The sequence below is a fragment of the Paroedura picta genome, chromosome 6, assembly GCF_049243985.1.
Source record: "Paroedura picta isolate Pp20150507F chromosome 6, Ppicta_v3.0, whole genome shotgun sequence".
Taxonomy (NCBI): domain Eukaryota; kingdom Metazoa; phylum Chordata; class Lepidosauria; order Squamata; family Gekkonidae; genus Paroedura; species Paroedura picta.
The window spans coordinates 49,255,934-49,280,361 of record NC_135374.1 but is presented as its reverse complement, the minus strand read 5'-3'; the positions used below and the strand labels follow the sequence as shown (position 1 = coordinate 49,280,361).

General features: G+C 47.5%; 1 protein-coding gene across 22 annotated transcripts in view; it reads left to right on the top strand.

Annotated features, from left to right (window-relative positions):
- Window positions 1-24,428, top strand: part of ROBO2 (roundabout guidance receptor 2) — a 1,095,356-nt gene that overhangs the window by 794,732 nt on the left and 276,196 nt on the right. The window lies entirely within an intron of this gene.

The following is a 24,428-nucleotide window of genomic DNA, read 5'->3' as shown; positions in this document are numbered from 1 at the left end:
GAAACTGGATAATTAAATGTCTGTTTTAACATTTCATTTTCATTATAGTTAAAACTAAAATATGCTGTAATCCTTTTAAAGATGCTTTTGACATAGAGGACAATATACAGTACCTAGAACGCAGTTGCAATAAAGATAATTTATCTTAATTACATATATGAAGAGATGTAACATCTTATTTTTTACTTTAGATTCTTTCTATTGTGATAATATTTGGTGTTTTGAACAACTATTGTAGCCATTGTAGAAGTTTGTGTTTGGGTTATAGCATTTCTCTTAATTTGATCAGCCATTCATATGATAAACAGCTATTTAAGAGGAGTGAACATTTCTATAAATAGCAGCATTAGAAGGAAAAAACTGCAAACAAGTATAAAGAGCATCATGTCAAGTGAATTATTTCCTTCTGGCAGAGCGACCCCCTGGAGAAAGGGGTTGGCTCAGAAACATATATTTTGATTGTGTGTGCTACAAAAATTATAGCTGCCAGCAGCACCTCACTGCAGGAAGAAAATTCACAGCAAGGGTGGGGGAAAGGTCATATAACCCACCTAGAGGCTGGCTTTGCCCCATTCAATGTTGGCAAAGTTTCAGCTAGATTTTTTTAAAATAAAAGGACTTGGAAAGAGCAAATTGCACCTCCCAAATACACTTGCATATTTGCTACAGAATCGTTTTCTATGTTCTTAATTGTGTTTGTACATTGTGTAGTATATAATCTATGTAGATATTCATTATGGGATGGAGATAATGTATGTGCATGTTTGCATTTACCATCTCTCAACTAATGAGTAGACAGTAAATCTTATTTACCCAAGAAGAATGCAATGTAAAGAAAATAATAATTGATTTTTAAAAAGTTTTGCTTACCATTTAAATATCAAGTTATTAAACAAGAAGTCTATGGACTGTGGCCCTTACCATCCTTCCTTCGGATCCTACACTCCACTCTGATACTTTCCTTTTATGGGACACCATATGGATGTGTATTCAGGCATAAATATGTCTGAAAGCCATTGTGGAAAAAAATGTGTATGTGTTGTGTATATGTTTGGGAAGGAGACATTTTCAGTGGAGAAAGGGTTAACTAGCCTCTCTGTCCTTTCTGCTAAAAAAAAACCCCTTCCTATTAAAGCTGTTGTTCCTTAGAAAATATTGCCTTTGGGACTCTTTCATGTGTTCACATGTGACATACAATTTCCCGTATACCATATCCTGTTTCCTAAAAGAAAAACTACTGAGACATAGGCTGTATTGAAAAATGAAATATATCTAGTCCAAGTCTGCATTATCTTTAATAATTTATAAATATACATGAAAACAACAATGTTCAGTAAGTTGGAAAATCATTTTAAGGCACAATTGTGGAAAGATGGGAACATTAGACTGCATATAGATATACATGGATCTATAGATTGTATTTTTAATTTGTATATGTGTGTGTGGTTGTAATATAATCCCCCTGAAAAGATGGAGAGTGGTAGCTGCATGAATCAGGCCATATTTCAGATTTCATCCTGTTTTCATTCCCCTCCTCTCCAAATTGTTTGTTTGTGCTTGTTAATGACTTCTATTTACTTCAGCTATCTATCAAAACCCATGGTATGTTGCCAGTGCTGTTCTATACGGAGGTCTCCCTGTTTAAGTATGGATGCCAGTGTCCTTGGCATATACTTCATTGACCCAGCCACCTTCTGAGACATTACCTGCCTTAAATTATGTCCTATTGAATGTGAGTTGCTTAGGAAGTTGTTTAAAATGCAGAAAAATGTGATTTTCTAATCCTCATTGAATGTTTATAAAAGAAATATTGATTTTTGCTATAATTTTAGACATTGGGCAAAATTAATTGATGGTGTTTTGAATGTAAGATTCAATCAGATTCAATCAGATTCACTTCTGGTTCAGACCCAAGAAAATCACTTCCAGTCAGATTAAACATTCCAAGCTAGATGTAACAACAGTCTTTTCATCTTTTCATAAGTATTTGTTCCAGGGCCAAATAGTTCCTGAATGCATTCTGTATGTGGGTCCTAATTGTCTCTGTAGGAGATGGATGAATTGTGATAAACCATCTTAAGTATGATGATTTTTAAAAATAAAAATATATTTTCCCTTCGCCAAATTTATTTTAAATATTTTTATGCTGCCTTTCCACCCATCAGATTCCCTGATCATGTGTGTGTGTGTTGTGTGTATGTATAATAGGGCCTCAAACAGACCTAAGAACAGATAAAAGAGAGCTCTCAGTATGCTTTTTAAGACAAACAAAACAAAAACAAAGTGAAATTAACGAAACAAGAAGTGCAAGGGATGATCAAACAAGCCTTTTCTCTCCACTAGCTGATCTTCTGGCCAGCTCTAGGCCAGACCCTTTGGGTCTTGCTTTTCAGCCTACACCAAGGGCTTGTACCTTTGAGCATCCTCAGGTCTTATATATAACTGTGTGTGACAAGGAGAACAAACTGAGAAAAACATTATTCAGCTGTTGCCTATTAGCAGGCTTTTCCATATTTCTTCCCGTGCCAGTTCGAATCCCATTTTAATATCAGTCTTATGCAGCAAATTAAAATAAATATATCATTTTATACAAAAAATGGTATCAACATCCCACTGGAATGTAATGTCTTTTAAATTCCAGATCAGTTAGAGCTAAACTAGCAGCCACCCATAATTTAATTCTGGATAAGAGTGTTGACCTGGCATGTATCACTGAGACCTGGCTGGGGGAAATTAACCTTTCCCAGTTGTGTCCTCTAGGCCAGTGGTCCCCAACCTTTTTATAACCGGGGACCACTCAACGCTTGACAATTTTACTGAGGCCCGGTGTGGAGGGGGATTACCGTCGGCAATCAAGTGAGCGCTCCTAAGCGCTGGAACTCCAGGGGGGCGGGGAAACCGAGGCGGCACTTCTGCTCAGGGAGGCGGAGTGGCTGGGGCGGGGGAGGGAGGCACAACCGTCAGCATGCCAGTGAGCGCAGGCGCAGAGCTCTGAGCCTGCACATGTGTGCCTGCTGGATCGTTGATTAAGTAAAGGGCCGGGGGCTGGGGAGAAGGCGTCCTTCGCGGCCCACCTCCAATTAGTCAACAGACCACATGTGGTCCACAGCCCACAGGTTGGGGATCGCTACTCTAGGGTAGCCAGTGATGCATTAGCATATGCCAGGGATGCAGAGATGAGATGTTGATGTAGCCTATTGAGATCCTATCCCCCAGGCTTGCAGCCCTCTCTTTGACTCTGCTGGGTTTGAAAGTGATAAACGTAAAGGTATCCCCTGTGCAAGCACTGGGTCATGTCTGACCCTTGGGGTGATGCCCTCTAGCGTTTTCATGGCAGACTCAATGCAGGGTGGTTTGTCAGTGCCTTCCCTAGTTATTACCCTTTACCCCCCAGCAAGCTGGGTCCTCATTTTACCGACCTCGGAAGGATGGAAGGCTGAGTCAACCTTGAGCGAGCTGCTCGGATTGAACTCCCAGCCTCATGGGCAGAGCTTTCAGACTGCATGTCTGCTGCCTTACCATTCTGCGCCACAAGAGGCTCAACGAAACAAGAAGTGCAAGGATGATAGTGATACATACTCTCAAATCTGGTAGCGTCAACCGAGTGATGGGAAAGTAAGACAGTATTGAGATTCTGTCATTATACTGCCAACCCTGCTACACAACTGTCTCCCTGCCTGAGCTTATTGATGTGGTCTTTAATGTGTCAGGGATAGACCAGTACTTGCTGGGGTTTAAGATGATTAGTACCTTCAGTCCAATGGATCCAGTAGATTTTAATTTGACATCAGGGGATTTTTCTACAGAGAGGGTTGCATTTCTGTCGATGTCCTGGTTGACCTCTGGAATGGGAAAATGATTCAGGTAATTGACACAATTGACCCAGCTTGCGGGGGGGGGGGCAAAATGGTAATGACTGGGGAAAGCAATGGCAAAACCACCCTGTACTGAGTCTGCCAAGAAAACGCTAGAGCGCGTCACACCAAGGGTCAGACATGACCCGGTGCTTGCACAGGGGATACCTTTACCTTCTCTCAGGCCAAAGATCCTGGGTAGCCCCTTGGTTTACTGAGGGTCTACAGAAGATGAAAATACAAGGGAGACTGGAAGAGCAATGGTAGAGAGAAAGACTAGGGATGACTATGACAATGTCATAGAGCTTATGGGTGGCAGAGAAGCAATACTTTTATGCCACCATTTCATCTTCATACTGTAAACTAGGTCAGGGGCCTGTTGGGTTCTGGCCATTGGGAGGAGATGGGCTACACTGCAGCCTGCTGTGATCATTTTTTCTAAGGATTTTGAGGATAAAATCTTTTTCATCTATTCCAATTTGTACTCGGACCTGATGGTACCAGGGATCAGTTTTGTTCAGTCATGTTAGATATTTTTCAGCTTGTTCAGTCTGTGGATGTGGACAGGATGCTGGGAAGTTTGAGTTGTACCACCTGCTTGTATGATGCTTGCCCCTCTGTGGAGGTGAGGGTAGCAGACTGATTCTGAGAGACAGTAAATGTCTCCCTGAGAGAAAGGATGACTGTTCTTGCCTTGAAGCAGGCAGTGGTATATCCACTGGTACAGAAACCTGCTCTGGACCCAAAACGGTTAAATAACCATCTAGTCCTAAATGTACCATTCTTGAACAAAGTGACAATGAGTGGTACATAGTCAGTTTTAGAGATTCTTGTATGAAGTGGATTGTTTAGATCTATTTCAGTCTGGTTTCAGTCCTGGTTGTGGCGTGGTCTCCCTGCTGGATGACATGCACTGGGAAGAGGGTAGAGAGGCAGTTTACATTTGAAAACACAGATTACAACATTGAAATTGCCTCTCAGAGCAACTGCTACATGTTTTTATTCATCCAAGATTGCCTCTTCAGAATATTAGCTGTAACGGTCTGGCCATAAACTATGAAAAGTTTAAAAAGTTAGTTTTTGGAAGAGCTAGGAAACTGACAAACTGGAAGATCAATGAGCATAAAATTGAACAGGCGAACACATTTTGATACCTGGGGATAACCTTCCATCACACCCTTAATTGGTCATCCCATTTGAAACTCATTTAGAAATAAGGCCGGTGCTGTGAGCACATTCTTCTGTAGCTGAGGTGGTCAGTATATACCCATTGCTATGCAGTTACCGCACACAACTCTTGCCACTCTTATACTACAGTATCGCCATCTGGGGTCCAGACTGTACCGCCAAGATTGAATCGCTCCAGTCATCATTTCTGCATCATCACCTAGGAGTTCCTAGATGTCTTTCTGATTCTGTGCTGTGCCTTGAGACTGTGCTTTCCCTGCTATCAACACAGGTGTGGTTGTTAATTGTGGAATACTGGATCAGACAGTAGCACAGACCAGAAGTTTGACATCTTATCTCCTAGCAAACCAACATCTTTTCTTTTGGTACAAGAAAATCCTTGCCTTTTTGAAGTAAGCTGGCCTGACCCCAAACCTAAACGAGGCGCAGTCATCCATCGTACCAAATAGTGCATACTGGATATTGATCTCCAAGTCTTATCTGCCCAAAGACCCTGCTCACCATCTTCCTATAACATCTCTTGTATTTACTGATCATTATCATATTTTTCAACACTCATTGACCGATTTCAGAGGCGCTATTTTATGTTGGCTCGGCTAAACATATTACTAGCAGCCTAGTTAAGAGGTAGACTGAGTCACACAATGAGCAACACTGCTCCTGTCTATCCAACTCTGTTGAGTCGGCGTCTAATGTACTTCTGCATTGCCCTAATTATTCTGCTTGCAAGCTCTTTTCCCCCTCTATTACCGTAATTAAAACCCTGGGTCTTCAATGAGTCACTAACTCATCACATGCTTGAGGTTAAAGAGCCCCTCATTTCTACATTAGCTTTTTATAATTCCTGATCAACCATATATCTTGTTCTACAATGAACCTGTTCTTTTATTCTGTTTTTTTAAAGCTGTAGTCCAGTAAAGGATTGATTGATTGATTGATTGATTGAATATTAGCTGTGAGGGGGGGAAATCTTGAGGTACTATTTTAACTCTATTTTAACTCTGTTTTATTTTTATTTTTTTTTATTTTATACTATTTTATTTTTAACCTGTCTTCTATTTGTGCCATAGCATTCCCTATGCCTTTGGACTTTCTAACTGTTAATTCTCTTTTCTTTTCTCCTCTCTGTAGTGACCTCTATGTTCCATACCACCACAAATCACTATCCCTATATTCATCCATCATAGTGCACGAAGTTGATACTTGATAAACAATTCCAAAGTGTTAGAATCTCTGAGGCAAACAGGTAGTTGCCTGCAAGATGCTGGAAAAAGTGGTGTAAGGTCTGCATTTTCTACCACTAAATAGGGTTCCTAGCCTCACTCCAGCAAATTACAGTATATTTTTGGTGTGGTACCTTGGGAGAATGGTGTTTGAGGGGGTGACATGACTTCAATCTGTGCTGCTCTAGGAATTTCTCAATCTCTTTGGCCTTTACCCCCCAAACCAGAGAGACGCCTAGAGCAGGCCTTTTCTACCTTTTGACAGTGAAGGACCCCCTGAAATAATTTTTCAGACATCAAGGAGCCCTGGAAGTGATGTCAGATGCCCATACTCCCTGCTGTGCCCACAGAATTGACATCAGTACCCATACTCTTACTTCTCCTTTTGTTCCCTCCCCTGACTTTACTGCTACTATGGTGGTTCTACCTAATGTAGGCAGGAAAGAATAGGAACTGAGAATATAGCCTAGACCCCTCCCCTCATACCACATCACTTCAGAGCTCTCACAATCCTCTTTCAGAGCTTATGCAGATACCCACGGGTCTACATACCCTTGGTTGGTAATCCTGTTGGTTCTGCCATGATTGATTTCCTATGTGGGTCCTGCTTTGCTCTGGTTAGCCATACTATAACCATTTTGCTTGACTGCTGTAACTTTCTAGATTTTAGCTGCTGTCTGTAACTACAGGGTCAGTCTTTCAGGCTGGCCGTTATCTACATTTTAGCTGGCTGGGTTCCTGGACTCTGCACCTGGGTTGCTTCTTGTTGTCTCTTGGCTTTGATACCCTTGTTACAAACAGCTACCAATGAGGGGGCCATGTGGGTCGTATATTGTACTGTTTGACCTGGCCTAGCCAGAACTGTCATTGAGTTCTGAGTGACACAGCTTGAATAAAATTTCTAACTAAAGCAAAGTGGAATTCTTACTTACAAGTCTGAGAACCTGAAAGCCTAGAGTATCACCAGTGTCCTTACAGATAGCAAAAGTAGGAGCTAATGGCAGGCATGGAAGTATGGCCACTTCTATCTGGGAAATGGCAACTCTACCACTAAATCCATAGAGAGGAATAACATGTAGAACAGGACTTTTTCCTGATATCCTTGTCAAAAAGGGAATTTAAGCTCCTCCTTCAGCCTTTATGTTTCCAGGGTTCCTGACTGCTCAGAAAGTATCCTATACATATTCACTGCATATAGGTGTTCCAGTGAGCAACTGATAGATCGGGGAGATTTATTGCCACATTCCTGTTTCCCTTTAACATAAGGTCATCCCACTTTTGTGTAGGACTGAGGTCCCTAATGCTTGATTTTAATGTGTAACTGGTTCTGCCTCCTGTGGCAGCCATTTTGTAGCTGTGTCCACCTTGATGTGTCAGAATCCCAAAAGTGCCTGCAAGCTCAAAATTGTTTAGGACTCCTGTCGTAGAATGTCTGAAAAGTATACTGGTATAGGTATTTTCCAATCTCCCTTCTCCATTTCAGTGGTCATGCACAGATTTATGATGTTCCTACATCCTTTCTCAACTAGGGTTTCATGAAACCCTGAGAGTCAGCTTGGTATAGTGCTTAACGTGGTGGCTTCTAATCTGGCAAACTGGGTTTGATTCCCCGCTTCTCCACATGCAGCCAGCTGGGTGACCTTGGGCTCGCCACAGCACCGATAAAGCTGTTCTGACCGAGCAGCTATGCCACTCATCAGAAGGAATTCTTAGATTGGATTAGACCTAGTGTGACTTTCTCTTTGGAAAAAAATTGTTATATTTAATTTATTTTATTTTATATTTTGCACTTATATACCGCCCTCCCCGAAGGCTCAGGGCAGTTTACATCAAACAGAGATAACTATACAAATAACTCAGTATACAATAACATAATAATAACTAAAACATTATGAACACTAGAACATTGGAGAGAACAATAACTCAACACTTACGAATAGCCCAGTGGGTTGGGTGAGCCGGCAATTCTGGTTGGAGGAGGGAGGCTGAGGGGGGCTGATTGGAAGTGGTGGAACTGGTCAACCTATAATAACAACAACTGTTAACCATTGTTATCCAACCAAAATAGACGGATTATAATATTTGGCTTGTATTCCGGCTAAATGAATACTGATTAAAAACATATTTTCAGAAGATAGAAGGCTTGATAACATAGGAATTAAAATGTATATGCAATATGAAATCTGGAAAAAATGGGTCATGGAATAAAATCTGAGAGGTAATTGGGAACCAGATATATAAACAGAAAAAGCAGTTCTTTGTTTTCAATGAACTGTGTGCTCTTAAATGCTGTCTTAGGATAAAGTTTTTCTCATTGCTATTAGTGCTACAGAGATCATTTTAGTGGCAAGGATGAAACTATCTCTGTTCCCCTCTGCTGATTAGCAAAGTCACAAATGATAAATCTGATAAATTCTTTTGACAGCCCCTCTTCTGTTCAAAGATTTTGAGATCACAGTGTATATTTTTTCAGCTTTTTCCTCTGAATTCTTCAGAGGTGAGACATTTATATATATATATATATATATATATATATATATATATTTATATTTATATTTATATTTATATTTATATTTGTTGTTGTTATGTGCGAAGTCGTGTCCGACCCATCGCGACCCCATGGACAATGATCCTCCAGGCCTTCCTGTCCTCTACCATTCCCCGGAGTCCATTTAAGTTTGCACCTACTGCTTCAGTGACTCCATCCAGCCACCTCATTCTCTGTCGTCCCCTTCTTCTTTTGCCCTCGATTGCTCCCAGCATTAGGCTCTTCTCCAGGGAGTCCTTCCTTCTCATGAGGTGGCCAAAATATTTGAGTTTCATCTTCAGGATCTGGCCTTCTAAAGAGCAGTCAGGGCTGATCTCCTCTAGGACTGACCGGTTTGTTCGCCTTGCAGTCCAAGGGACTCGCAAGAGTCTTCTCCAGCACCAGAGTTCAAAAGCCTCAATTCTTTGACGCTCGGCCTTCCTTATGGTCCAACTTTCGCAGCCATACATTGCAACTGGGAAAACCATAGCCTTGACTAAACGCACTTTTGTTGGCAGGGTGATGTCTCTGCTTTTTAGGATGCTGTCTAGATTTGCCATAGCTTTCCTCCCCAGGAGCAAGCGTCTTTTAATTTCTTTGCTGCAGTCCCCATCTGCAGTGATCTTGGAGCCCAGGAAAATAAAATCTGTCACTATCTCCATTTCTTCCCCTTCTATTTGCCAGGAATTGAGAGGGCCGGATGCCATGATCTTTGTTTTCTTGATGTTGAGTTTCAAGCCAACTTTTGCACTCTCCTCCTTCACCCGCATCAACAGGCTCTTTAGTTCCTCTTCACTTTCTGCCATTAGAGTGGTATCATCTGCATATCTGAGGTTGTTGATATTTCTCCCTGCAATCTTGATCCCAATTTGTGACTCCTCTAATCCCGCATTTCTCATGATGTGCTCTGCATACAAGTTAAATAGGCAAGGCGACAGTATACAGCCTTGCCGAACTCCTTTCTCAATTTTGAACCAGTCAGTGATTCCATGTTCAGTTCTCACTGTTGCTTCTTGACCTGCATATAAATTTCTCAAGAGACAAATAAGATGCTCTGGTATTCCCATCTCTTTAAGAACTTGCCACAATTTGTTGTGCTCCACACAATCAAAGGCTTTAGCATAGTCAATGAAGCAGAAGTAGACGTTCTTCTGGTACTCCCTAGCTTTCTCCATGATCCAGCGTATGTTGGCAATTTGATCTCTAGTTCCTCTGCCTCTTCGAAATCCTGCCTGTACTTCTGGAAGTTCTCGGTCCACATATTGCTGGAGCCTAGCTTGTAGGATTTTGAGCATAACTTTGCTAGCATGAGAAATTAGTGCAATGGTGCGGTAGTTTGAACATTCTTTGGCATTGCCCTTCTTTGGGATTGGAATGTAAACTGACCTTTTCCAATCCTGTGGCCATTGTTGAGTTTTCCAAATTTGCTGGCATATTGAGTGTAGCACTTTTACTGCATCGTCCTTTAAGATTTTGAATAGTTCAACTGGAATGCTGTCACTACCACTAGCTTTATTGTTGCTCAGACTTCCTAAGGCCCATTTGACTTCACATTCCAGGATGTCTGGCTCCAGGTCAGTAACTACCCCATTGTGGTCATCAGGGATGTTAAGCTCGCTCTTGTATAGTTCTTCTGTATAATTTTGCCACCTTTGTTTAATCTCTTCTGCTTCTGTGAGGTCCCTACCATTTTGGTCCCTTATCATACCCACCTTTGCATGAAACGTTCTCTTCATATCTCCAATTTTCTTGAAAAGATCTCTGGTCCTCCCCATTCTATTGTTTTCTTCTATTTGTTTGCACTGTTCATTTAAGAAGGCATTCTTATCTCTTCTAGCTTTTCTCTGGAATTCTGCATTCAATTGGGTGTATCTTTCTCTTTCTCCCTTGCCTTTCACTTCCCTTCTCTCCTTAGCTATTTGTAAAGCGTCCTCAGACAGCCATTTTGATTTCTTGCATTTCTTTTTCTTTGGGATGGTTTTAGTTGCTACCTCTTGTACAATGTTGCGAACCTCCGTCCATAGTTCTTCAGGCACTCTGTCTATCAGATCTAATTCCTTAAATCTATTTGTCACCTCCACTGTGTATTCGTCGGGGATATGATTTAGTTCATACCTGAGTGGCCTAGTGCTTTTCCCTACTTTCTTCAATTTAAGCCTAAATTTTGCAACAAGAAGCTCATGATCTGAACCACAATCTGCTCCTGGTCTTGTTTTTATTGACTGGATAGAACTTTTCCATCTTTGGCTGCAGAGCACATAGTCAATCTGATTTCTGTGTTGACCGTCTGGTGATGTCCATGTGTAGAGTCGTCTCTTGGGTTGCTGGAAAAGAGTGTTTGCTATGACCATTGTATTCTCTTGACAAAATTCTACCAGCCTGTGCCCTGCTTCATTTTGTACTCCAAGGCCAAACTTGCCTGTTATCCCGGTTATCTTTTGGCTTCCTACTTTAGCATTCCAATCCCCCATGATGATAAGCACATCATTTTTGGGCGTTGCTTCTAGAAGGTGTTGTAGGGCTTCATAGAACTGATCAACTTCATCCTCTTCAGCAGCAGTGGTTGGGGCGTAGACCTGGATCACTGTGATGTTGAATGGTTTGCCTTGGATTCGAACTGAGATCATTCTGTCATTTTGGGGATTGTATCCCAAGACTGCTTTTCCTACTCTCTTATTGATTATGAAGGCTACTCCATTTCTTCTGCGAGATTCTTGTCCACAGTAGTATACCTGATGGTCATCTGAATTAAATTCACCCATTCCTGTCCATTTTAGTTCACTGATTCCAAAAATGTCGATGTTCAGTCTTCTCATTCCTTGTTTAACCACGTCCAGCTTGCCTTGATTCATGGATCTGACGTTCCAGGTTCCTATGGAATAAAAATCTTTACAGCATCGGACTGTCTTTTCGCCACCAGTTACTTCCACAACTGAGCGTCCTTTCGGCTTTGGCCCAGCCGCTTCATTCATTCTGGCGCTATTCGTACTAGCCATCTGCTCATCCCCAGTAGCATATTGGACACCTTCCGACCTGAGGGGCTCATCTTCCAGCGTCATATCGTTATGCCTATTGGAACTGTCCATAGAGTTTTCATGGCAAAGATACTGGAATGGTTTGCCATTTCCTTCTCCAGTGGATCACCTTTTGTCAGAGCTCTCAGCTATGACCTGTCCGTCTTGGGTGGCCCTGCACGGTATAGCTCATAGCTTCACTGAACTACGCAAGCCCCCTTGCCACAACAAGGCAGCGATCCTTGAAGGGGGATATATAACTAGTACAGCCAAAAAATCTGATAGCTGTTGTTGGAGCTGTGGGAGATGCTGGGAGAAAATTATTAGGGCGGCTGGAGTGGCCTTAAGTGGAGTTGTGGGGGAGAGGGGAAGCTAGAGAGCCCCGAAAGGCGGGATCTGGCAGATCCTCTCCTCTGTGAGGTTAGACCAGCTGTTACGTGTCAGGTTGGGTTGGGTGGGCTAGGGGGGATTTTTGTAGGGGGCTGTGTAGGGAGGGTGAGGTTAGGGTGGGTTAGGGAGGGAATTGGTAGCAGCTAGGTTAAATTAGATTAGTTAGATTGGTTAGGGCCAGTGAGAGGGAGGAGCTACAGCCGCTCTACCCAAAGTATTGCAGTAATTAGATAAGGTTGGGGCCAATATACAGGGCACTACTGGACGTAGCTAGACATGGCATGGTCTGCCAGACAGGAACGACAGAGTGGGCATGGAAGGGGAGAGGGGGTTATAACCCAACCTGGGAGAATTATTCCAGCACTTCTGGGCCAAGGGAGGTATGGCGGTGGGAGGAGGTTCAATAATAGGGGGAGAGCGGCACACGCAGGTCCAGAAAGGCCCCGACCGTGGAAACACGGTAGGTGGCCTGGTCGATGTGCTCGCTGTCCTTCAAACCTCCGTCCCATCCCCAAATCTGTAGGAGAGAGGGCTAGGGCGGAGCCGGTGCTGATGCTATGCAACGCCAGGTCGATCAAGAACAAATCCTCAACCCTGCGGGACTATTTCGCAGGGCATGGGGTAGACCTGGCGTGCATCACCGAGAGCTGGGTGCGCGAAGGTGAAACAGTCGCCCTTAAAGATCTTGCGCCACCCGGCTTCTCGGTCCTCCATCAGCCCCGGCTCCATGGTAGGGGGGGTGGGGTGGCGATCCTAGTCCGGGACAGCTATGCCTTCAGGGCTCTCCCAGCACCATCGATCCCAGGAGTTGAATGTGTCGGCCTGACGTGGGAATCGGTCGAGAACGTGGCCATCTGGGCGGTGTACCGTTCACCCACTGCCCCGCCTGATGCCCTGCTGAGCCTGCTGGAGGTGGCGGCCGCCTGGACATTGCAGTTCCCCAAATTATTAATTTTGGAGGACTTTAATGTCCATGCGGATTCGTCGGCTCCAGGACTTGGCCTGGACCTGGTGTCGGCCATGGCGACACTGGGGTTCTCGCAATTTGTTGCTGGTCCCACTCATCAGGCTGGCCACACCCTGGATCTGATCTTTGGTGCTGGTGTTGAGATCGATCTGGTGGCTAACAACATCGTTCCGTGGTCTGACCACCATACCCTGAAGGCTCGCCTACGGATGCCACCCCTCCCCTGTTTGGGTGACGGACGCATTTTAGTCCGCCCACGGAGACTTATGGAATCCGAAGGATTCCTGAATGCTCTGCGGGACCCGATGCCCTCCGGTGTCTCGTTGGAGGCCTTGGTGGAGGACTGGCAGTCCCGCCTGTTGGCCGCCATTGACGAGATAGCTCCTGAGCGCCCTCTCCGCCCTCGCCTCAAGCAGGCCCCGTGGTTTACCGCGGAGCTTCGGGAGAGGAAGAGGGAGGTGAGACGGCTAGAGCGAGTGTGGCGGAAGACCCGCGACGAAGCTACAAGAACATCTCATCGCACGCTTATGAGGGCGTATGAGATGGCGGTGAAAGCGGCAAAGTGTGACTACTTTGCTGCGGAAATCGCGTCCGCTAGCTCTCGCCCAGCCCAATTATTTAGGATAGTTCGGACCCTTACTGCCCTCGAAGGAGGGCATCAAAATAGTAGTCAATTGGAACTAGGCTGCGAGGCTTTTGCGAGCTATTTTGCGGATAAGATCTTGTCGCTCCGTCGTGACCTTACTGCCACAGTTGATACAGTTCGTGAACTAGAAGCTCCGTGGCCGTTACGGGGGATCAGGTTTGATGGCTTCAGGCGGCTCTCTTTATCCGAAGTGGACAAATTGCTAGGGTCGGTGAGGGCCACCACTTGCCCCCTTGATCCCTGTCCGTCGTGGTTGCTTAAGATCAGCGACCCACGGATAGGTGTTCCCCTGAGGGAGATTATAAACCTCTCCCTTACATCAGGAGAATTCCCTCAGCGGCTCAAGGAGGCAGTGGTTCGCCCTCTTCTGAAAAAACCATCGCTGAATCTGCGGGACCCCGCCAGCTGCCGCCCGGTATCGCATCTTGCATTCCTGGGCAAGGTGGTTGAGAGGGCCGCCGCGGACCAGCTCCTAGCATTTTTGGAGGAAACTTCGGCCCTTGATCCATACCAGTCTGGCTTCTGTCCTGGCCATGGGGTGGAGACTGTGCTGGTCGCCCTGACAGATGATCTCCGGCGCCAGCTGGACCGGGGCGGGTCGGCCATTCTCGTGCTATTAGACCTGTCAGCCGCATTTGATGTGGTTGACCACGAGCTCTTGGTTCACCGCCTCGCTGATACTGGGATTGGAAGGGTGGCTCTTAAATGGCTATCCTCCTTTCTAGAGAACAGATCACAGAGGGTCGCTGTGGGGGAGGAGTTATCCGACTCCTTTGCACTCCCATGTGGGGTGCCACAGGGAGCGGTGCTCTCCCCCACGTTATTTAACATCTATATGCGTCCCCTGGCTCAGCTGGTAGGGAGCTATGGGCTTGGGTGTCACCAGTACGCTGATGATACCCAGCTCTATCTCTTGATGGATGGCCGGCCAGATCTCCCCCCAGAAAAATTCGCCAGTTGTTTGGAAGCAGTGGCTGGATGGATCAGGAAGAGCCGCCTGAGACTCAACCCCTCTAAGACGGAGGTCCTTTGGCTAGGCCGAAGGGAGCAGGAACAGGAAGCACGTCTTCCCTGCCTGGACGGGGTACAATTGTCATCTGTGCCCCAAGCCAGGAATTTGGGAGTGATTCTGGATGCCTCACTTTCCATGGAGGCCCAGGTCACTAAGGTAGCCCGGACGGCGTTTCTCCATCTACGCCAAGCTCGGCTACTAGCGCCCTACCTGCCCCCGGAACACCTGGCCACTGTGATCCATGCAACGGTTACTTCTAGATTAGACTTCTGTAACTCGCTCTACGCGGGCCTACCCTTGTCTCTAACCCGGAAGTTACAGCTGGTACAGAATGCAGCTGCACGGGTCCTCACTAAATCATCTTGGAGGTCCCATGTTCAGCCTCTGCTGAAGCAGCTGCACTGGTTGCCAGTTTGTTTCCGGATCAGGTTCAAGGTTTTGGTACTAACCTTTAAGACTATATGCGGCTTGGGTCCTGCATACTTGAGGGACCGCCTATCTCCTTATGCCCCCCGCAGGGCACTTCGCTCTGCGGGTAAGAATCTGCTGATGATCCCAGGACCCCGGGAGGCACGCCTGGCCTCGACAAGGGCCAGGGCCTTTTCGGTCCTGGCCCCTACCTGGTGGAATGAGCTCCCTGAAGAGCTGCGGGCCCTGTCGGAGCTCTCTGAGTTCCGCAGAGCCTGCAAAACGGAGCTCTTCCGCCAGGCGTTTGTCTAAGGCCGGGTGATGGCCCGGGGCTAAGATCGGACCCCTCTCCCCGGAGGGGGGAGGCCAGTACTAAACTGACCTGGTTCCCCAGAGTGTTCCATCCTATGCCCAATTATCCTCCGTTCCCTTCTGCTCATCCAGTGGGCCTGTACGGGAATAGTTTTAATCGCCATCATTGTGACTTAGTCATTGTTTTAATGGGGTTTTAATGGGGTTTTAATGGGGAATTTTAATGGTTAATATATTGTATTTGTATTAAAATGTTGTGAACCGCCGCGAGCCGGTTTCCGAGAGCGGCGGTCATACAAATCAAATAAATAATAATAATAATAATATATAATAATAATACATTTGCATTGTGACAGAGTTTTAAAACGTCCCCGCGCGCCGCTGCTGGGACAAAAAGCCGCTCGCCTTTGAAAAATAACCCCCCTTTCTCAGTAAGATCTGGGCGGAGGGAGTGGAATTCAGAGTCCTGTGCCACCGCCTTCTGGACCCAACCCCCTGGGATGGACATTCCAGACTTTGTTTGGCTGCGCGTCACCGCGGCCATCCCCAGTTGGGCGGGGGTAAACACTGTGTCCACCAATGGGTCGCGTTTGCTGTTGTACTGGGGCAGGCGCGACAGGGCATCCGCCAAAAAGTTCATTTTGCCCGGCAGATGCTTGAGGGAGAAGTTGAAACGGGCGAAAAACTCCGCCCACCTCATCTGTTTCGCTGAGAGCGAGCGGGGCTGCTTGAGCGCCTGGAGGTTTTTATGGTCTGTCCAGACTACAAAGGGGACTGCGGACCCTTCCAACCAATGCCTCCAGGTGGATAAAGCTAATTTCACCGCAGCCGCCTCTTTTTCCCAAATGGCCAAGTTCCTTTCGGCCCCGGAGAACTTTTTTGACAAATAGGCCAGAGGGTGTAACTTCCCATCCTCCCCCTCTTGTAGGATCACGGCCCCCATTGCCACATCCGATGAATCTACTTGCACCGTGAATTGCTTAGTGGGGTCGGCATGGGCCAGCACCGGTTCAGAAGTAAACAGCAGTTTTAGAAGAAGAAGAAGAAGAAGAAGAAGAGTTGGTTCTTATATGCCGCTTTTCCCTACCCAAAGGAGGCTCAAAGCGGCTTACAGTCGCCTTCCCATTCCTCTCCCCACAACAGACACCCTGTGGGGTGGGCGAGGCTGAGAGAGCGCTGATATCACTGCTCGGTCAGAACAGTTTTATCAGTGCCGTGGCGAGCCCAAGGTCACCCAGCTGGCTGCATGTGGGGGAGCGCAGAATCGAACCCGGCATGCCAGATTAGAAGTCCGCACTCCTAACCACTACACCAAACTGGCTCTCGAATGCGCCCTGACATTGGGGGGTCCACTGGAGCGGCGCACCAGGGCGGCTTGCGGCTTTTCCCCCCTGTTTAGTTTTTAACAGGTCAGTCAGAGGCAGTGCTACCTTGGCGAAACTGGGGATGAACGTTCTGTAGAAGTTAGCGAATCCCAAGAAACTTTGCAATTGCCTCCTAGTGCGGGGAGGTTCCCAAGCTAACAGATCCCGCACTTTGCCCGGGTCCATTTCAATTCCTGCCTGGGAAACTCTGAAACCCAGAAACTCTACCGCCTCTCGGTGGAACTCACATTTTGACAGTTTGGCGAACAATTGGTGCTTCCGCAGACGGCGGAGCACCTCACAGACCAATTTTGAATGACTCTCAACATTTTCAGAATACACCAAAATATCATCAATGTACACCAACACCCCCTGATACAATAAATCGTGCATAATTTTATTGATCATATTCATGAACACGCCCGGAGCGCCGGCGAGGCCGAACGGCATTACGGTGTACTCAAATTGCCCCAGGGGGGTGTTAAAAGCAGTCAGATACTCATGTCCTTTTTTTATCCGGACCCGGTAATAGGCCTCCCTTAGATCAAGTTTCGTGAAAACCCGCGCCTTCCCCAAATGACCCAGTAAGTCCTTTATCAAAGGCAGCGGGTAGGCGTTGCAAGTAGAGACAGCATTCAGACCCCGGTAGTCCGTGCAAAGGCGCAGCGAACCGTCTTTCTTTTTCACGAAAAGAACCGGGGCCGCCAAAGGCGAGGTGGCCGGTCTGATGAAGCCCCGTGCCAGGTTTTTATCCAAGAACTCCCTGAGTTCGGCCATTTCCCTCGGACTCATGGAATAGAGTTTGGCTTTGGGGAGGGGCTCCCCTTTCTTTAGCTCAATTGCACAGTCAGTCTTACGGTGCGGAGGAAGTTGGTTGCACTCAGCCTCCGCAAACACGTCCGCAAAACCCCGGTACTCCGGAGGGAGAGCCCCCCCCCTACGGGCCCCAACGCCGCCACTACTCCTTTGCCCGGGAGAGGCTGCGGCCGAGCGTGTTGCTTGCACTCAGGGGAGGTGAACTCCACAGTCCCTTCTTTCCACTTCACCGTGGGGTCATGGTCCCTCAGCCAGTCCAGTCCCAACACGCATGGAAAAGCGGAGTGGGGTGCTACCAGGGGCTGGATCTGCTCCCAATGTTTTTTTTATGTCCAAGTCCATGGGACGCGTCTTCACTGTGGCTTCCCCTCCAGGAGCGCACTTCCCATCTAGTTGGGTGATCGGCAAAGGCTCCCCCAACGGTACCTTCCCCACCCCCAGAGTCTCGGCCAGCGCTGGGCTCACTAAGGATTGGGTGCACCCCGAATCTACAATGCAACGGATTCCCACCGTTTTCCCGGATTTGGGATTGGAGAGGGTGGCCGGTAGGAGTAGCAAGGGGGAATCACTCACCGCGCTCTTGCCCCTTTCAGCGGCCTGCTGGCGGGGCGCCTTTACAGCAGACCGTCTTCGTTTCCCGACAGCTCCTCTGCTTGATCCTCGTCCTCCTGGCCGCTGCCTTCCTCAGAGTCGTCCACTGCCGTCACGGCGCCCACCGGCACCAGTAGAGACTTGGCGCTTTTCTTCGGGGTGGCTTTCTTGGCAGGCTGGGCTTTAGACGGAGGGCTGCTAGTAGTTTTCACCACGGTCACCGCTTTCGATGGGCATTGTGCGAGGAAATGACCAGCTTGGCCACAACCCAAACACAGCCCCTTTTCCATGCGGCGAGTGCGTTCCGTCGGCTCTAGCTTCGTTTTCGGCTTGGCTTTTACCGGGGTGGAGGTTTTCGCTCCCGCCTTTCCTGCAAGCACCTGGACCATTGCGGCCCTCTCCAGGCGATTCTCCATCTCCCCAGCCAGTTGGACCCATCCGTCGACCGTAAGCGGGTCGTCCAAAAGGAGGCATTTGTTGGCCAGGTCTGGCGAGAGACCCCCCACGAACGCAAGCACGCGTTGGGGCTCGGTCCAGTCTGGTACCGAGGAGGACAGCTCCTTAAATTCCCTGGCGTACTCAACCACCGACAATTTCCCTTGGCGGTGGGCTCTGAGTTTCTTCTCCGCGGTTTCCCTCTCAAATGGTTCCACATACATCTGGCGCATGGAACGCAGGAAGTGATTGTAGTTGCGGCTGGCTCGTGGGTTGTAACGGTACAAGTCCAGGAACCACTTTGCAGCCTTGCCCTCCAGGGCTTCTCCCACAAAACGCACGCGCTCGGCGTCATCATGAAAAGTGAACCCCATGTCCATCATGTAAGCCTGGAGATGCACCAGGAACGTAGGGAAAGCTGCGGGGTCCCCCGAAAACTTTGCCTTGAATTTGTAGGCGTTCTGCATTTCCACTCCCCTGAGGTGGGGAGGCAAGCGCCCCTGGCCCCAATCCGCCGGGGCCGGGATCCTTCCCCCACGGCCGCCACCTCGCCCCATTCCTGCCGCCGCTCTCACATCCGCTGCCACTCTTGCCGCCTCCGCCGCTCGCGCGGCCGCCGCCGCCGCCTCTCGCGCTGCCGCCGCTGCCGCTGCTTCGGCCCCCGCCACGTTTGCCGCCGCTGCCGCTGCTCCGTCCTCTCCTCCTGCGCCGTCAGCTCCGGCTCCTTCTCCATCTCCGTCGCCTCCGGCGTCCTCGCGTTCCTCGTCCGCGTTCTCCCTTTGCGCTCTCGCCCGGGCCGCCGCTTCGGCCTCGATCTCCCTCTGCGCTCTTTCTCGGGCCATCGCCTCGGCCTCCGCAGCTGCTTGCATCGTGGTCATCTCACGTTCCCGCAGGTTGAGCAGACCACCCGACCTCCGTCCGCTGGTGTCGTGCGCACCTCCACCGAGCACCTCCCTCAGAAGGCGTTGTGTTCTGCGCTGCTCCTCCGGGTCCAACCGACCCGAGAGGTCCTGCAGCCTGTTGGTCACCCTGTCCAACTTGTACTGCAAGTCCTGTGTCTCACCGACGGGCTCCAGCCCGTAGCTAGGCATTCCAAGATGATCCGGCCACTGCTCATCCCCAGTTGGCCGGTCATACTTCGACAATCGCCTGCGTTCGGTGACATGCCGTTCCAAAAAGTCCTCGGGCCCAGGAGTTGCTCCTGACACGGCCCTGAGCATGCCCGAGCTGTACGGCCCCACACTGGCACCGTCGCCCTGGGAGAGGTCCCAATCCAGGCCCTCACCTTGCTCTGTGAAAGTATGTCCTTCGCCCTGCATGTTGGCAGGTGAAAGGAGTTGTGAGATTTGACTTAATGTCAAACGTACAGGAAACTCACAACAAACTTCTTAATAGAAAAGAGTTGATTGATTAGCACTACACGTAAGCGACTGAGAAGTCAAATCTGACCAGAGGCCAGATTTGCCCCAGCTTATCAATACATTTCTCCCGCCCAAAACTTGACAGTTCCCAAGGGAGGGGGCAGAAGAGAAAAGACATATGTGTAACATAAACAGGATTTCACTCTCACAGCCTTGAGGAGGTGACAACAACCCCGTGAGCCCACAACAAGATAAGGTTAGCATAACAACACTATTCATTTTTATAGCTAACAAACTACAAGGCCTGGACTAGCAGGCGCCAGGTCCAATCAAGCAATATAACTGACATGGAGGAACTCAAGCTAATTTATGACAGAGATTCTACAATCCTGACACATATAAGCTGTGAGTTAAAATACTCACTTCAAGATGGCTACATCCTGGAGCAGAACATTTGCAGTGAAAGAAAGATTGTGTGAACTTCTTGTTGTTTCCACATTTCAGAGGAATTTTTTTCGGGAAATTAGTTTCCTAGAATACGATTTGAAGTATGTGTGTCATCGTACTGTGTAACAGACAAATGATACAAATAGGACATCGTAGGTAGTGTTTTATTTCACCAGAGTCATGGTAGTAGATTATTGCTTGAACTATCTCTGACATTAAAAAAAAAATTATGCCATGGTGTGGTATTAATTGCACTAAATATTCAGAAATTCATGGATATTTCTGATGCTTGGTCACTTTCATATTTCATTCCATTCAGACATGGAGTGTGATAGAAATCAGCTTGCAAGTTCATATGGGAATGCTGAGCCCAGAAAGAAAGCATCCTGAAATAGAACTAGGTTTGCGAACCATTAGGTGGGACATGGGGATCTCCTGGAATTACAGCTGATATACAGGCAACAGTAACTGCTGACAAGCATTTTATATATAAAATTAGGGGCAAAGCCTGTTGTATCCAGGAATACAATGGGTGCTAGAGCTTGACAGTGGGAAGAGGAAGGAGAGGAGTTATCCAGTCTGTAAGGGCATGGGGTTGAATATGTGTTTTGTGTGGGAGGTTATGGTGGCGTGATGACAAATGAGGGCATGGTGTGGAGAGATGGGTGTCAAGAACTTGTGATTTGGAATGTTTATTGAGTGTGGGAGAGGACTGACTTTTGGGAATTGTGGCATAGTGGTTACAGATGAGCTTTCGAGAGCCATGCCATCAGATATGTGAAGGGAAAATCAGACTGGAGACTCTTCTTAGGGGGAGACTGCAAGGCAACCAACTCCTCCATTCTGCATTCAACCTCATTTCCCTTCTTGTGTGAATTAGGCCACAGACACCAAAATGTCCCCCTGCCCTAATCCACATGGGGTAGTCACAGTATACAGGTGTTCGCCCTGCTCCTTCTGTCTTCATTTTTTAATGTTGATAAAATGTTATGTGTCTACATGCTTATTTCATGGTTGCTCCTTAGAAGAAAAAGAGCTGGATTTTTGTACCCTGCTATGTACTAGCCAAAGGAGTCTCAAAGCCACTTATGCCTTTGAGTTCATAGGACCTTCCTGGCAAGTACTGTTTTTTTATTTACCAGGTCATACTTGAAAAAATGTCTCTTCAGTTCCCATGTCTCTCCAGCCTTTTACTTGTTCACTATTTATCGTTTCAGCCTAAAAATATAAAGAACAGCTCCCCAGGTAGAAAGGGGTGCACAGGACTAACTGTCACATCCAACAGCTTCCCTCACTTTTCTTCAGACTGCTGACGGAGATGGCAGGTGGCTGATGCATGTTCTCCATCCCCCCTCCCTTCAGGCCTTCTGTGAAGGAGCCTCTAATAGTCCCTGACTGAAGCAAGGGAGGCATTTCCAAGAGGAATGGAGAGGGCTCTGTGGGGGTACTTGTGCTTTCCTTTTGAGGGGGATGGAAGCTTTCCCCTTCTGCCAAACCACTGGCTGACAGAAAAGCCCCTTCTCGCTTAAAATACTGCGCTGACTGGCCTCACTGATGGAGGGAACAAATGGCCAAGTCTGTGCGACTCTCTGCAGATTTGAGGCCTACTGCACACAGTTGTTGTGCAGATGAAACAGGAGGCAAATGAACCTCCGCAACAGCATTCAGTTTCATCTGCACAACAACCCCGTGTGGTAGGCCTCAAATCATAGGGTTGCTTGGCTGCCTCCTCCCACCAGCAGCAAGACCAGCCAAAGCAGTATTTTAAGTGAGAAGAGGCTTTTCTGTGGCCTCCCTGTCATCCAACAGTTAGGCAAAAGAGGAAAGTGCACACTCAAAAGGAAAGTGCATCCATGCCCACAGACTCCTCTGCATTGCTCTCAGAAATGCCTCCCTCTGCTCAGTCAAGGGCTGTTAGAGGCTCGTTTACAGCAGGCCTGAAGAGAGATGGAAGAGAGGGAACAGACTTACCAGCCACCTGCCAGCTCTGTGAGGTGGCATGAAAGCTTCCCGGCCTGTGGGGGAAAGACAGTGAGACCTTCTTCTCACTTAAAATAGTGCTGTGGCCAGCCTTTCTGCCCGAGGCCAAATACAGCTAAACCATGCATGTATCTTCTCCACAACTCTCTGAACAACTCTCTCTGAATGTGCAAGGTCGTTGTGCAGATGAAACTGGATGTTGTTGCAGGGGTTCTTTTGCCTCCTGTTTGGCTCCTGTTTTGCCTCCTGTTTTGCCTCCTGCTTTATCTGCACAGTGCAGTAGGCCTCAAGTGTTTAAGCTCCACAACAACCTGCATGGGAGGCCTTAAATGTTTCTTTTGCATAGCTACCCTGTCCACCCGCCAAAGCAGCCATTTCTGCCTGGGGAGCTGATCTTTATAGTTTGGAGATGAGCCATAATTCCAGGAGATTTCCAGCCCACATGGAGTTTGGCTACCCCTGGGTTGGAAATATTCCTTGAGGTTTGAAGGTGGGACTTCAAAATGTTACTATGTGTTAGAGGCCACACTCCAAAACAGTCATTTTATCATGGGAGATGAGCTGTAATTTCAGAAGCTCTCCAGGCCCCACCTTGAGGTTGGATACGCCTGGGTTGGAAGTATTCCTGGAGTGTGGGAGAGGACACTCCAGGGGAGCCTGAACATGGTACAATGCCTCAGAGTACACCCTCAAAAGTAGCCATTTTTGCCTGCAGAGCTGATCATTATAAGCTTGAGATGATCAGCGATAGAGACAATGGTAGAGACTTGACATTGGGGTGGAGTTGTGCGGGTTTGTCCCGCCTGGCCAACCCCTAGCAGCAACTGTTTGTATTTTGGGGCGCAGACAGATGGACAGACCAGCATGGTTCCTCCGAGTCTGGAAAGTGCAGGAAGATCTAAATTAGGAATATTTACAGCCTGAAATTGTAAATGGCTAGAGAGACATAAGAACTGAAATGACATTTCTCCAGATTGGCCTGGTAAATAAAAATCAGTATTTGCATGGAAAGTCCTATGAAATCAATCAAAAGGCCTAGAATTTTAAGTGGAGTTAGCTTTACAGGAAAGTAGACAGTGAGACTTTGGGGGGGGGGACTAGCTGATCCACTTTTATTAGGCAACAATGTGACCTTGTGGACAACAACAGGGACTACAGCAATAGGCCTCAGGTGTCAGAAGAAGAAGAGCAGTTGTTTTTTATATGCTGCTTTTCTCTACCAGAAGGAGTCTCAAAGCGGCTTACAATCGCCTTCCCTTTCCTCTCCCTGTGAGATAGGTGAGGCTGAGAGGGCCCTGATATTACTGCTTTATCAGTGCTCTGGCGAGCCCAAGATCACCCTGCTGGCTGCATGTGGGGGAGCAGGGAATCAAACCCGGCTCGCTAGATTAGAAGTCCACACTCCCAACTACTACACCAAGAGCAGACATTACTAGCCAAGCAACAGACTATGCTAGCCAATGGGGTGTCTGCGGCCATGTGCATTCCTTTTGAAGGGGTGCATGTGAGGGGGAAGAGCTTTCCCTTCAGCCTAAATATCTGGAGATGAGCTGTACTTCCAGGGCATCCTCAGATACCACCTGGAGGCTGGCCTCCCTACACCTCAGTGGGGTGCAATGCTACAATCACCCCTCCAAAGTAGTCATTTTTCCTGGGGAGGTGATCTTTATAGTCAGGAGATGAATAGGAATTCCAGGAGATCTCCAGCCCCGACCTGGAGGTTGGCTGTCCCTGGTATGTAAATATTCCTTGAGGTTTGGAAATGTGGCCTCAAAAGTGAATAATGTCTCCACAGCTACTTAACCAGCCACCTAGCATCCCTTGACCTATTTCAGGTCAAGAAAATATTGCAGAGAGGAGGTAAGTGCCAGATTGGTGTAGAAGAAGAAGAAG